General features: G+C 37.4%; 1 protein-coding gene across 6 annotated transcripts in view; it reads right to left on the bottom strand.

Moving 5' to 3' along the window:
* The window catches only part of MBNL3 (muscleblind like splicing regulator 3), a 127,213-nt gene that overhangs the window by 99,471 nt on the left and 15,072 nt on the right, over window positions 1–12,670 (bottom strand). For 5 of the 6 annotated variants that reach the window (XM_055438718.2, XM_055438721.2, XM_055438720.2 and 2 more), the window contains exon 2: window positions 7,863–7,969. The exons of the other annotated variant lie outside the window; for it this stretch is intronic. The gene's annotated coding sequence lies outside the window, so the exon portion shown is untranslated. The remainder of the gene's footprint in view (window positions 1–7,862; window positions 7,970–12,670) is intronic. 6 annotated transcript variants of the gene reach the window in all.

Here is a 12,670-nt window from a genome sequence, read left to right as displayed (position 1 = left end):
ATTCCTTTACCAGGTTATTCATACCAACAGAAATGATTACTAATTAAGTGGAATAGTGCTGTACCTGCTAAAGGTGGTACTGTGTTTGCTATCCAAATATACCGGTTATGCTAAGCAGAGGTAAGAAGAGCCTGCTTTTAAAACTATCTGATGCAACAGAAATGCCATTTTCTAAAACCAGATGTAAGCTGAAATGATAAAACAGAATTTAAAAGGAAAAGGAAAGGGAATAATGTAGAAGAAAGGGAGCTAAAATAGACTTTTTAGTGTGCATAGTGTGTGTGTGTATGCTCAGTTGTGTCCCACTCTTTGGGATCCCATAGATTGTAGCCCACCAGGCTCCTCTGTTCATGGGATTTCCCAGGCAAGAAAACTGAAATGGGTTGCCGTTTCCTTCTCCAGGGGATCTTCCCGACCCAGGGATCGTACCTGTGTTTCTTGTGCCTCCAGCATTGGCAGGTGGTTCTTTACCATTGGACCACCTGGGAAGCCCCGGAGTGACTAGTAGGTTTTCACAAATACATGTTAGCATAAATATCAGTTCTAACATAGAGCTGATCAAAAAGCCTCCCTCAAATAAATTGAGTATATATATTTGCACCTAGAAAACTCTACATCTTATAAGCTAGTATGTATTTATTTTGTTATGATAAAAGGAATTTAGTAAAAATAAATTAGAATAGTTGTTGTTCATTACAGTGTGAATGAAACAAAGCTGAACTTAACTTTCAAAGTTCTGCTTTTGAAGAAAATGCACGTGGTTTTTCGTTAAGCACACACAAGCAACATTTCCATCTGTACAGTACTCTCTTCAGGAGATTACTACCTCTAACACAGGATAGCATGAAAATTCTATCCACACAGCATTTGCAGGATAAGCAAAGTGTTACTGTCATTTGAAAAAACTTCCACTGGCAAACTGAAACTCAAAAAAACATTTTAAAGTATTTATTCTGTTTTAGCCCACACTTCTATTTCTTAATTAATGAAGAAATATTCTGGAGTACGTTATGATATTAATGAAAGAAAATATTTTTTTCCTCCAGATACAAATGCATATTAACAAGAAAAAAGGTGCACATGCAAAAATTCAATAGTGACACCAGTTTTAGCCTTTTTCATCAGGCTCCCTTAAACTATTATTAGTGAGAAAATAATTCTTCAATTATATTTCATTGAAAAAGAGGACACAGAAGATGAATATTCTGTATTCTTTGCCCCCAACAAACAAACTATAAATGTGGAAGTGCTTTTAATGAAAGCAGTTACCTCTTTATACTAATTATTCTGGTCCCATATAATTTCTATGACAAATCATTTTTATTAATATTGCTGGCCCATCAGATACTACAAAAGTACATAAGTTCACATTAAGGTCTTATTACAGTAACACCTCATTTATTGGAACACTATCAGGCAAGGAGGTGTTCAACAAAAATTGATATTTTAAAAAACAAAATTCTAAAACATGAATCTCTTATCGATCTGGAAACAAATCTTTCTGAAATGCTTTTTAAAATTTTGTTGCTTCCTTAGACATAGGAGAGTGAAAAAAAAAGGTGTTTTCTGATAATTCTAGATTATCATTACAAAGAAACATTGGTCATGCCTTGAAGGAAATGTTCAACACTTTTTAAATGTCCCAAATGCCTATATGCTTGGAATTCTTGTGTTTACTTTTGTAGTTTGTATGTCTTTGTCCTCACTGGCAAATGCTTATTAGCCATGACTTCAAGAGTACAGCTGCCTCTGTCACCTCCCCTACAAACACACTGATTAAATCTTCTGCTTTACAAAACCAGATTCAAATAAAGAAAACATCGCAACAACTGCTCTGTGTAAGGTGTTAACTCAGACACAAATGACGTGGTTTCTGGAATGCTCTCAGGGAGGGCTTGGGGGCTTCTCCATGAGGACAGTTCAAATGCTTTAGGATCTGGCTTTCATAAGATCTCAAGTGTCTGTTTAGAAGCTGAGGTCTGGGAGTAGCGCCCCATCTTTTTATGGGACATGACTCTTCTTGTAGAATGCTAGTTAGCATTTAAGATGCAACCGGGGAGAAACAGTCCATGAAAAGACTGTGGAGGTCTCAGAGCTCCAATCGCATGGGTGGTGGGAAGGGGACAGATCTCACAGTTGGCTATGAGCCAGGAATGAAATCCGAAATGTTAAACATGCATCCAAGCCAAGCAGGACTGATCATGGGGGTGGCCAGTGGAAAGGATGCTCTGGTCAGTGTCTATTTACCAACCAAAAAGGAATTATTCCAATAAATATTTCAGAAAAAATATGGCTATACAGACACATACTGCTGGACTATCACAGACAGTTTGTGCTAGGTGCTTGCTGATGCAGGCCATATACTCAGGCCCCTCGACGTTATGGGCACAGTGTAAAGGGATGTAGAAGAGCTTGCCTGAACTTAGGTTGTTGAGCAAGAGGGAGGTTTAGATTTTCCAGGAAGCCAACTAAGAGAAAGCATAGTTTGGATTCCGAGGGAGAGACAGAGCCCGCCTTAAATCTAAAATATGACTAAAAGGCATGCCAACGATTAGGATATGCAAGGGAACTGGTTATTGCTGCTTCTGTTTATTTACCTTAGTACAAGCTCTACATTATTAGTCACTGAACATGTGATGATTTCTAGAGATAATTACAGTACGTTATAAAGACTGCGGGTGTGTGCTCAGTCACTCAGTTGTGTGCAACTCTTTTGGACCCCATGGACTATAGCCCACCAGGCTCCTCTGTCCATGGGGATTCTCTAGGCAAGAATACTGGAGTGGGTTGCCATTTCCTTCTTCAGGGGATCTTCCTGACCCAGGGATCGAACCCACATCTCCTGCATTGGCAGGTGGATTCTATTTGTTAGTAAATATTTAAGCCCAACTCAACTGTTTACATATTTTATCTAAGGGAACTTCAGAATAAAAATTGATAATGACCATATACATGAAAGCTATAATTAACCCATTTGCTTACTGCTACTGAAAAAGCTTTCTTAGTGGGCACAATATAAATATGTTAGCATTTAATGACAAAGATAAAATTGTAATCCAAGTATAATGATGAGGACACTGCAAAAAGGTTAAAAGAACAAAGTGGATATTTCCCCAGGACCCTGGACTGAGCTGCACTTACTACACTGTCTAGTTCCTCCAGTCTTCTGTTTTCTGTGCCAGACTGGCTCCCTCACTCCTTCCTGTCATTCTCAGCATCTTTTTCATGTGCTTAAACCTGAAAATGACTATATCATCATTGTACTAGAAATAATGTGACACAATATAGAAAGAAGAAAGGCTAATGATACTGTAAATTAAGGCGAAACCAGTAATCTAAATGTTAATTTATTATTATACTAAATGACTGTATCTGTCAATTGTTTTAGTCAAGTAAAAACCTTTATCAGCAGTAGGAGACGGAAAGTCACCACTAAATCCTGGCTCCTAGATACCGTACTGGCCAATGATGCTAGTGGCTGACTAAAAAAAATGCCCATGTAAACCTGGCCTACATAATGGCATCAATGCAGTCAAGAAATGTAAATCCAGCTCTGTGGTATGCTCTATTTCTTGTGGATTATAAACTACACATCAAACATTCTAAAAGCACTGATCCCTTAGCACGAGATAGTGTGTAAGCTATGAAAATTTTATCCAGATAACTGATAAAATTTAATTTACTGTAAAATTCTGTGGCCTTGTAAAAGGAGCAGAAAAGAATGTCAAAGTTGACCTCTCATTTCCAAGTACAGACAATGGAGAATCTACTTGGCTTTTGGGGTGAAAAGACTCAAAGGACTATAGAGAAAACTTCACATCAACCTCCAATGATTTAAATGATTTAAATTTCATTTAAAGGTGAGTATGTATGATTTATGAAAAACAGAATAATCAAGCATGAAATTTCAGATGAGTTGAAAATATAACAACAGGAAATATGCACACTGTATTTACTAATCTTAGTCTGGCACTAATCTTAGCATTTTCATGTATATTAATTCATTTACTCCTCATAACAATTCTATGAGGTAGATACCAGCATTTTCCCAATTTTACAAATGGGGGAACTGAGATACTGAAAGACTAAGTAACTTGCTCCAAGGTCACACAGTGGATTAGTGGAAAAGCCCCGGTCAATTTTGGGCATGCTCTAGAATGCTTGCTGAAATCACTAGTCTATACTGCCTCCCACCGGCACAAAAGTACACAAACATAACCTAAAACTTGTAGGCTTATTCCTAGATATTTGGGCACAGAATGAATCCCAGTACTTTTAAGTTCTATTAGGATATGATTTCTGGAGGTGCCAAGCAATACTAACAACAGTTCTGCTTAAGTTTTATTTACAAATGAAGTACGTAATTGCATTGTATTCATAGATTTAATGTCAAAATACATGGCATTTGGTAGATGAGAAAAATGCAGTTAAACTTAACAGTGTTGGTAAAAGGTGAAAGCCTTCTTATTATGTGCAGGTATGCTCAGTCACTCACTTTTCACTTTCACACATTGGAGAAGGAAATGGCAGCCCACTCCTGTGTTCTTGCCTGGAGAGTCCCAGGGACGGGGGAGCCTGGTGGGCTTCCGTCTATGGGGTCACAGAGTCGGACACGACTGAAGTGGCTTAGCATGCTCAGTCGCTCAGTCGTGTCCGACTCTTTGCGACCCCAAGGACTGCAGCCTGCCAGACTCCTCTGTCCATGGGGATTTTCTAGGCAAGAATACTGGAGTGGGTTGCCATGCCCTCCTCCAGGGGATCTTCCCGACCCAGGAATTGAACTGGGGTCTCCTGCACTGCAGGCGGATTCTTTACCAGCTGAGCTACCAGGGAAGCCTTCTTATTGGATGATAAGCATATCAGATGAGTGGATGAATGAGATCCAGATGAAGAACAATACCCAGGATTTCAGCATCCCCATCAAACATGTCTGCCCACCTCTATCTCAACAGTTGTCATACTATAGTGGAATCCTTGCTTATCTGTCTGCTCAACTGTGAGCTCCTCAAGGGCATGTGTTATTCATCTTCAGTGTTTGGCTCAATACCTCATATATACTAAGTTACTAACAAACACTTCCTAAACCAACGTAAGCAGTGAGTATCTGCTATATGGAAGACACTCTGCTGGTGGGGGAAAAAAAGATCTGTTCCATATGCAGGGTAGCATGGTAAAGTGAGACCAATAATGGCAGCACCCCAAATAACAGAAAAGGTGAGCATGAATCTTTCTGTAAGAAATCGCCTTTCCCCATAAAGGTTACAGAATGAGTGGGAATCCCAACATGTCCCAATCCACTGATTCTCTTTAAAAGAAGATCAACAACCCCCTCCCTTTAGCTGTTGTTTAACTTTTATAATTCTTAAAATGGGAATAATATAACTGTCATCATACATAAGTCAATATAATTTTTAATAACAGCTTTATTGAGATATAATTCAAATACCATGACACTCAGCCTTTAAAATTCAGTGGTTTTAGTATATCCACAGATATGAGCAAAATCACCACAATTTTAGAATATTTGGTCCCTTAACCAAAGAATTTTTGTACCCCTTAGCTATGCCCCTACCCTTCCATTTCTGAGCAACCACTAATCTACATTCTGTCTCTATGGATTTGCCTATTCTGGACATCTTATATAAAAGGAATCATACAGTATGTAGCCTTTTGTGTCTGGCTTCTTTCCCTAAGAATACAATCTTAAAGGTTCGTCCATGTTGTTAAATACACATATTGGTACTCTTCCTTTTTATTCCTGAATAGTATTCCATTGTGTGAGTATACCACGTATGTTTACCTATTCATCAGCTGATGTACATTTGGATTGTTTCCTATTTTGGGCTATTATGAATAAGTCAGAACAATTTTAAAACAACATGAATAGGCTAAAGAAGGAGATCCAAGGCTTTATGGATAATGATGCTTTGTGATGCTCAAGTTATTTTTTTTTAAACTAGGTTCTTTATCTTAATACTACAACTTATTTGAATATTTTCTTAGAGTTAAAACCTCAGCACCAAGAAATATGGGTGATTCATGGGATGTGCTCAATAAAGATATGCTGAATGAATAACCAATGTGGGAAAAAAAAAGGAAGAAAGAGAGCTGAAGTGGGATAGAAAGCAGAGTGAAACAGAAAAGTCATGGGAAGTCAAGTATCAGGGAAAAATCAACCTGAGATTTAAAATGTGTGTGATAACTACATGCATTCAACACAACTGACATGAAAATGTCCTAACCAAACAATTCCTATAAAAAATACCAGGCACTACCACTATTAAATAATAGTATATGTTATTTACAAAACAGAAACAGACTCACAGACTTAGTCAACAAACTTATGGTTACCAAAGGGAAAACGTGGGGAGATAGATAAATTAGAAGGTTGGGATTAACATATATACTCTATATAAAATCATGAACAAAGTCCTACTGTATAGGACAGGGAACTAAACTCAATACTCTGTAATAACCTAATGAGGAATTAATCCAAAGAAGAATAAATGCATACATATGTATAACCAAATCACTTCACTGTACACCTGAAACTAACATTGAAAATCAACTATACTCCAATATAAAATAAAAATAAATACATAATATTATATCCCACCATATTATGACTTTTAAAAAGTCTGACAGCTGTTACTGACAATATTGTGCCAAGCAGACTTATTCTGCACAAAGGTATTGTTAACTGAGTGATGCTTTCTCCCTCCCACTTCTAGCAGTTTATAGGGCTATAACTTAGAAGTGTATTGCAAAGTCTACAGCATCTGGTCATTCCAGATCCTTACTTCCTTCAAGCAGCACTGCTTTATCCAGTGCTCAGTCCCAGATCACACAGTGAAAGCGACAGGCAGCAAACTCAGGTTCTCAATGAAACCTTTTCTATTTCCACAATATAAACACAGACTATGGAGTCACAGTTAACTTCAAGTTTGGACGCTGCTATTGACTAGCAGAATGTCTTTGGGCATGCTACCTAATCTCTTTGAGCCTCAGGTTCACCATCTGTAAAAAGGAGATAATAACACCGACCTCACAAGGTTGCAATGAGGGTTAGATGAGATAATACGTGTATAGTGCTTATCACAGTGCCTGGCACAAAGTCAGCAGCTGCTTCCATTAGAAAAGAGTACAAAATTGCATCACCTCTTCCTATCACTTCTTAATACATTCTTAATATCAGTTATATTTTCCTCTTTTCTTCCTAGTAAATTGTTTGAGGGTTAGGCCTTCTCTGACACTAAAAAACTGGTTATCAGTTAATGTTATGTTTACAGAAAAAAGTATGATTGTTTTATTTTAGGTCAGATATTACATAGGAAGATACACTTGAAAAAGATACAGATACTACATGGCAGCCCACCAGCTTCCCCCGTCCCTGGGATTCTCCAGGCAAGAACACTGGAGTGGGTTGCCATTTCCTTCTCCAGTACTACATATCTATAACATAAGTTAAAACTGTTAAAACTGTTCCTGCGTATGTTTGTGTGAATATGTGTTGTGGAGGGGGGTGCGGGAGTGGTGCCAGGGTTGATATGCTGTAGAAAATCAACTGCACAAATCACACATAGCTGGTATACCCAAATTTCCTCCATGTATGTTTTGCAGATTTGCTTTTTTTCCACATTAATTTGTTTAGCCTGTTGACTGCATTCAGATAAACTGCCCCTTCCCCCTTCTCTTTGTCAACTGCTCTGCACACATAACACTATGGTTTTATATTTGAATACTGGAAGAATCAAATTCCTGCCAAGAAAAGACTACAGACTGTTTGATGTCAACATGGATATTGAGGAACATTAGCAGTGTTGTTCCAGGAACTGAGACTAAAGGGTCAAATGCAAGCTTACCTTCTGAGATAAGAGGGTGCTCCAATGATGAACAGACACAAGAGAAATCGAATAGAAGTGGAATCTGAAGAAATGAGTAACTACTTCTCAAAGACAGACGGCAAGTCCTTAAAAAAAAAAAAAAGACAGCAAGTTTGACAAAACCAGACTTCCTTAGTTTTGCAAAAGACAAGTTACTTGGCATTCTAAAGTACATTAAATGTTTCTCGCAACTTAATGCAGCTGGGCAGAAGTGGACAAAGACTTTTACTGAAAAGCCATTTTAAGAGAGGTTTGTTTGGAAATATTCTCTCATCACTCACTTTTGTCTTCCTTGCTGGAATTTCTTCACTCAAAGCTCGACAAACAAGTTGTCATTTCTTCAGCATTTATTACAGTATTAATCATACATGCAAACACACACACATACAAAAATAATGCATTAAAGACTTTGGGAATGGATTAAAGATCTACTCAAAATGGATTAAAGATCTAAATGTAAGACCAGAAACTATAAAACTCCTAGAGGAGAACGTAGGCAAAACACTCTCCGACATAAATCACAGCAGGATCCTCCAAGACCCACCTCCCAGAATATTGGAAATAAAAGCAAAAATAAACAAATGGGACCTAATTAAAATCAAAAGCTTCTGCACAGCAAAGGAAACTCTAAGCAAGGTGAAAAGACAGCCTTCAGAATGGGAGAAAATAATAGCAAATGAAGCAACTGATAAAGGATTAATCTCCAAATTATACAAGCAGCTCCTGCAGCTTAATTCCAGAAAACTAAGTGACCCAATCAAAAAATGGGCCAAAGAACTAAACAGACATTTCTCCAAAGAAGACATAAAGATGGCTAACAAACACATGAAAAAATGCTCAACATCCCTCATCATCAGAGAAATGCAAATCAAAACCACAATGAGATACCATTTCACACCAGTCAGAATGGCTGCTATCCAAAAGTCTACATTCAATAAATGCTGGAGAGGGTGTGGAGAGAAGGGAACCCTCTTACACTGTTGGTGGGAATGCAAACTAGTACAGCCACTATGGAGAACAGTGTGGAGATTCCTCAGAAAACTGGAAATAGAACTGCCATATGATCCAGCGATCGCACTCCTGGGCATACACACCGAGGAAACCAGAATTGAAAGAGACACATGTACTCCAATGTTCATTGCAGCACTGTTTATAATAGCCAGGACATGGAAGCAACCTAGATGTCCATCTGCAGATGAATGGATAAGAAAGCTTTGGTACATATACACAATGGAGTATTTCTCAGCCATCAAAAAGAATGCATTTGAATCAGTTTTAATGAGGTGGATGAAATTGGAGCCAATTATACAGAGTGAAGTAAGCCAGAAAGAAGAACATCAATACTGTATATTAACGCATATATATGGAATTTAGAAAAATGGTAACCTGAACCCTGTATAAGAGACTGCAAAAGAGACATAGGCATTTAGAACAATCTTTGGGACTCTGTGGGAGAGGGTGAAGGTGGAATGATTGGGGAGAATGGAATTGTAGCATGTATATTATCATAAGTGACCAGTCCAGGTTCGACGCATAAATTTTCCTCTGTTCATTTCTTTGCATTTGTGCTTTTTTAATAAAAATACTTTTAACTGTAAAAAAAAAAAAAAAAAAGCTCCAGGTGCAAGTTGTGGGAGCAAAACAGCATAATGAAGTCCTTTGCCTCCTTGTGCACTTTTTGATTAATAACATTCTCCTTCAGTTCCAGCAGATTGTGCACCAACGCTCGCTGCAAGAAAACTGGGATACCAGTCTACTTTTCTCTCCTTCTCTGAATAGAATACATTGCCATTTATCTGTGACATGAATCAAAAGAATATGCAAAATAGGGTATTTCTGATACAATCTACCTTAAAAAAAAAAAAGACTTTGGGAAAAATACACTTTCTATATACATTTTAAATTATTTTAATCACTAATTGTGAAAAATTAGAATGAGTATCAATAATTTTGATTATTTAATTTCAATGTGTAAACATCATTCTTAAAAAATATAGTTTCACCGAGGTTGTTATTATTGATACTATAACCCCCAAAGGGTTCATTTGCAAATTCAATGTCTTTACTGACTCCAATAAATAACTGTAATAGTAATAAACCAGAGAGCAGACTCTGGAGGAGGGGCTCAGATGCCTGTGAGGTGTTGTTAACTGGTAGCATGGAACATGGCCTTTGAAGAGATATCAGGTTAAATTAACTCGTTAAGAGATGGACAGAGTTCACAACTTGATTATCAAGCTGTCTGATTTCCTCAAAACAACAGCCTTAATTTAAACCAACCATATAAACTTGTCTTCATTTGCAGTGCTTCCAATTATCAAGCAAAGAGTTGAAAATTGTTGATCACAGATTTAATCAGCCCATTCAGGCTATTATTTCAAGTTTGGATCTGCTGCCTGTTTTTACCAGAACAAAGTAAAAAGATACTCTCAGTAACTTAAATATGAAATCATTTCATTTGCTTCTTTATTTAGGGTAGTATAGAAATATTATTTTCTCCAGTATAAAATGGTAAGGAAGAAGCTGAAACTAGAAATCATAAATAAGAAATTAAAGGCAAATTCTTCATAGTCATTTTAGAATTATACTTAACAAACATTTCCCTTGCAGCGGCGGGGGGGGCATCTTTTAATCTAAGTTACTGCTGACTTTGTAGAGTGTGTTCTCTTGGCATGAATATATTATTAAACCATTTTGATTTCTGTTGATGGACTATTCTTAAATCCTTCTCAACAAGTCATGTTTGCACAGCAATTTATAATGTAGCATTAAAAAAAGCTGAAAAAAATCATTTACACATACATACCCACTCATATGTATGTATATGTGTATCTATACATATATGTATGTATATACATATGTATGTGCATATACATATATGGGGCTTCCCTGGTGGCTCAGATGGTAAAGAATCTGCCTGCGATGTGGGAGACCTGGGTTCAATCCCTGGGTTGGGAAGATCTCCTGGAGGAGGGCATGGCAACCTACTCCAGTATTCTTGCCTGGAGAATTCCATGGACAGAGGAGCCTAGTGGGCTACAGTCCATGGAGTGGCAAAGAGTCAGACACGACGGAGCGACTAAGCACACACACATACATATATAGCTTGGCGGGGGAGAAGAGGGATGGTAACTTTTGTATAATTTAATCCTCAGAATACGGTATTCATTTTAACCATCAATTCCCAGGCATTCCACTTAAGAAAATATGGCAAAATAAACACAATTTGGCAAATGCTGATTTAGCTAATCAGTACCTTTACAGTAACTTCAAAGATTTAAGTTTTTCAACATGTCACAAAATTTGCATCATTTTGTCTTCTCTCCAGAGTAAAAAGCATTATCAGACTCTCAAAGCAGCAGCCATTTCTTTTTGTCTAGAATCAAACATCACCTGAGACATTAAATACAAGGTTTACATTAGAGATATCTGTACCAATTATCATAAGCTTCTAAGAAAGAAAGAACAAAATACATCCTAGAAGAGAGAATTGGGAGAGTGATTAAATTGAGGGGAACTGAATCTGGACCCAAAGTTTATTTTTTAAATTACATGTTAAAATATTAATATAAAATCCACAAAAACCTAAAGTTACCAGATACAACTTAGGGAAGCTGCTTCCCATGTTAAAATTTCTAACTTGATGAAGGACTGCCACTGAATCTGAGTCTAAAGGGAGATCACAGAGTAAAAGTCCATTCTTGGCAGTTATATTGGAATCATTATTTTTTATAGCTTTTACCACCTTCTCTTTCATTTTCATTGAGCCTCACCTATACAAAGATGTCAGTCACATTTTCACTAATTCAGTAGCACTGACTTGTCTCTAAAGCTACTTAAAAACAACCCTATCTATTATTTTGGCTGAATTCCACTGTCTTTTTTTGTCCAAACCTATCCCAGTTCTTTTATGACAGGCTTAATCTTGTACAAAGAGAATAAACACCAGAGCCCTTCATAGATTTCTCAATCAGATTGCACAAATAATACTGTGCATATTAACTGAGACTCAGGGCAAGTAGGGTAGGCACTCAATATATATCTGGTGACTTACAGACATGTCTTGTATTCTACATTTGATAAGTAAAAGTAGGATGAAAGAGCTCTTCACCTCTGCCTCCCTGTCAGCCAGTAAGCACATTTAAACCACTCCTACCCTAACAACAACAACAAACTCTTCCTTCCCTTGATCCTATCTCCTTGTTAAGTTCCAATATTTTGCATTCTTAATCATCAAGTGTCTCAAAAAAGCAATCATTACCACTTTCATTTACCAATTTTTCATTTACTCCTCAACCCTCTGCAAATTAGTTTCTGGTCTTTAAAAAGTCACCCATAACATTTAAAATACCAAAACCAGCAGCCTCAACTTACATAATTCCTTTGATGTTGGTTGATATCCCACTCTCCTTCTAAAAACTTTCTACTTTGCTTCTGTGTCACAAAGCGATTCCTCCTCTGATGCTCTCTTTGGGCTGTGCTAGACCACTCCTGGGGGAAGAGACTGACTCCCAAGGCTTTACTCTGCTATTAGCCTCTGGTTTTTAAACAAGTTCAATCCAACTTTGTTCTAGGCTTTTCTATGTAGCTCTTTCAGAAGCACTTTCACTCAACATCATTTCACACTCCTGACTCCTTATGCTGCATCCTCTGGTATTTCCCACCCTACTGTAGAACTTGAAACTCAATACTAAAAAAACTAAGATCATGGCATCCAGTCTCACGCACTTCACGTCAAACAGAAGGGTAAAAAGTGGAAAGTGACAGATTTTATTTTCTTGGGCTCT

The sequence above is a fragment of the Moschus berezovskii genome, chromosome X (genome assembly GCF_049115385.1).
Source record: "Moschus berezovskii isolate FMDL1 chromosome X, NW_MosBer_1.0, whole genome shotgun sequence".
Lineage (NCBI taxonomy): Eukaryota > Metazoa > Chordata > Mammalia > Artiodactyla > Moschidae > Moschus > Moschus berezovskii.
Note: the sequence above shows the minus strand (reverse complement) of the source record. Positions and strands in the feature narration are given on the sequence as shown.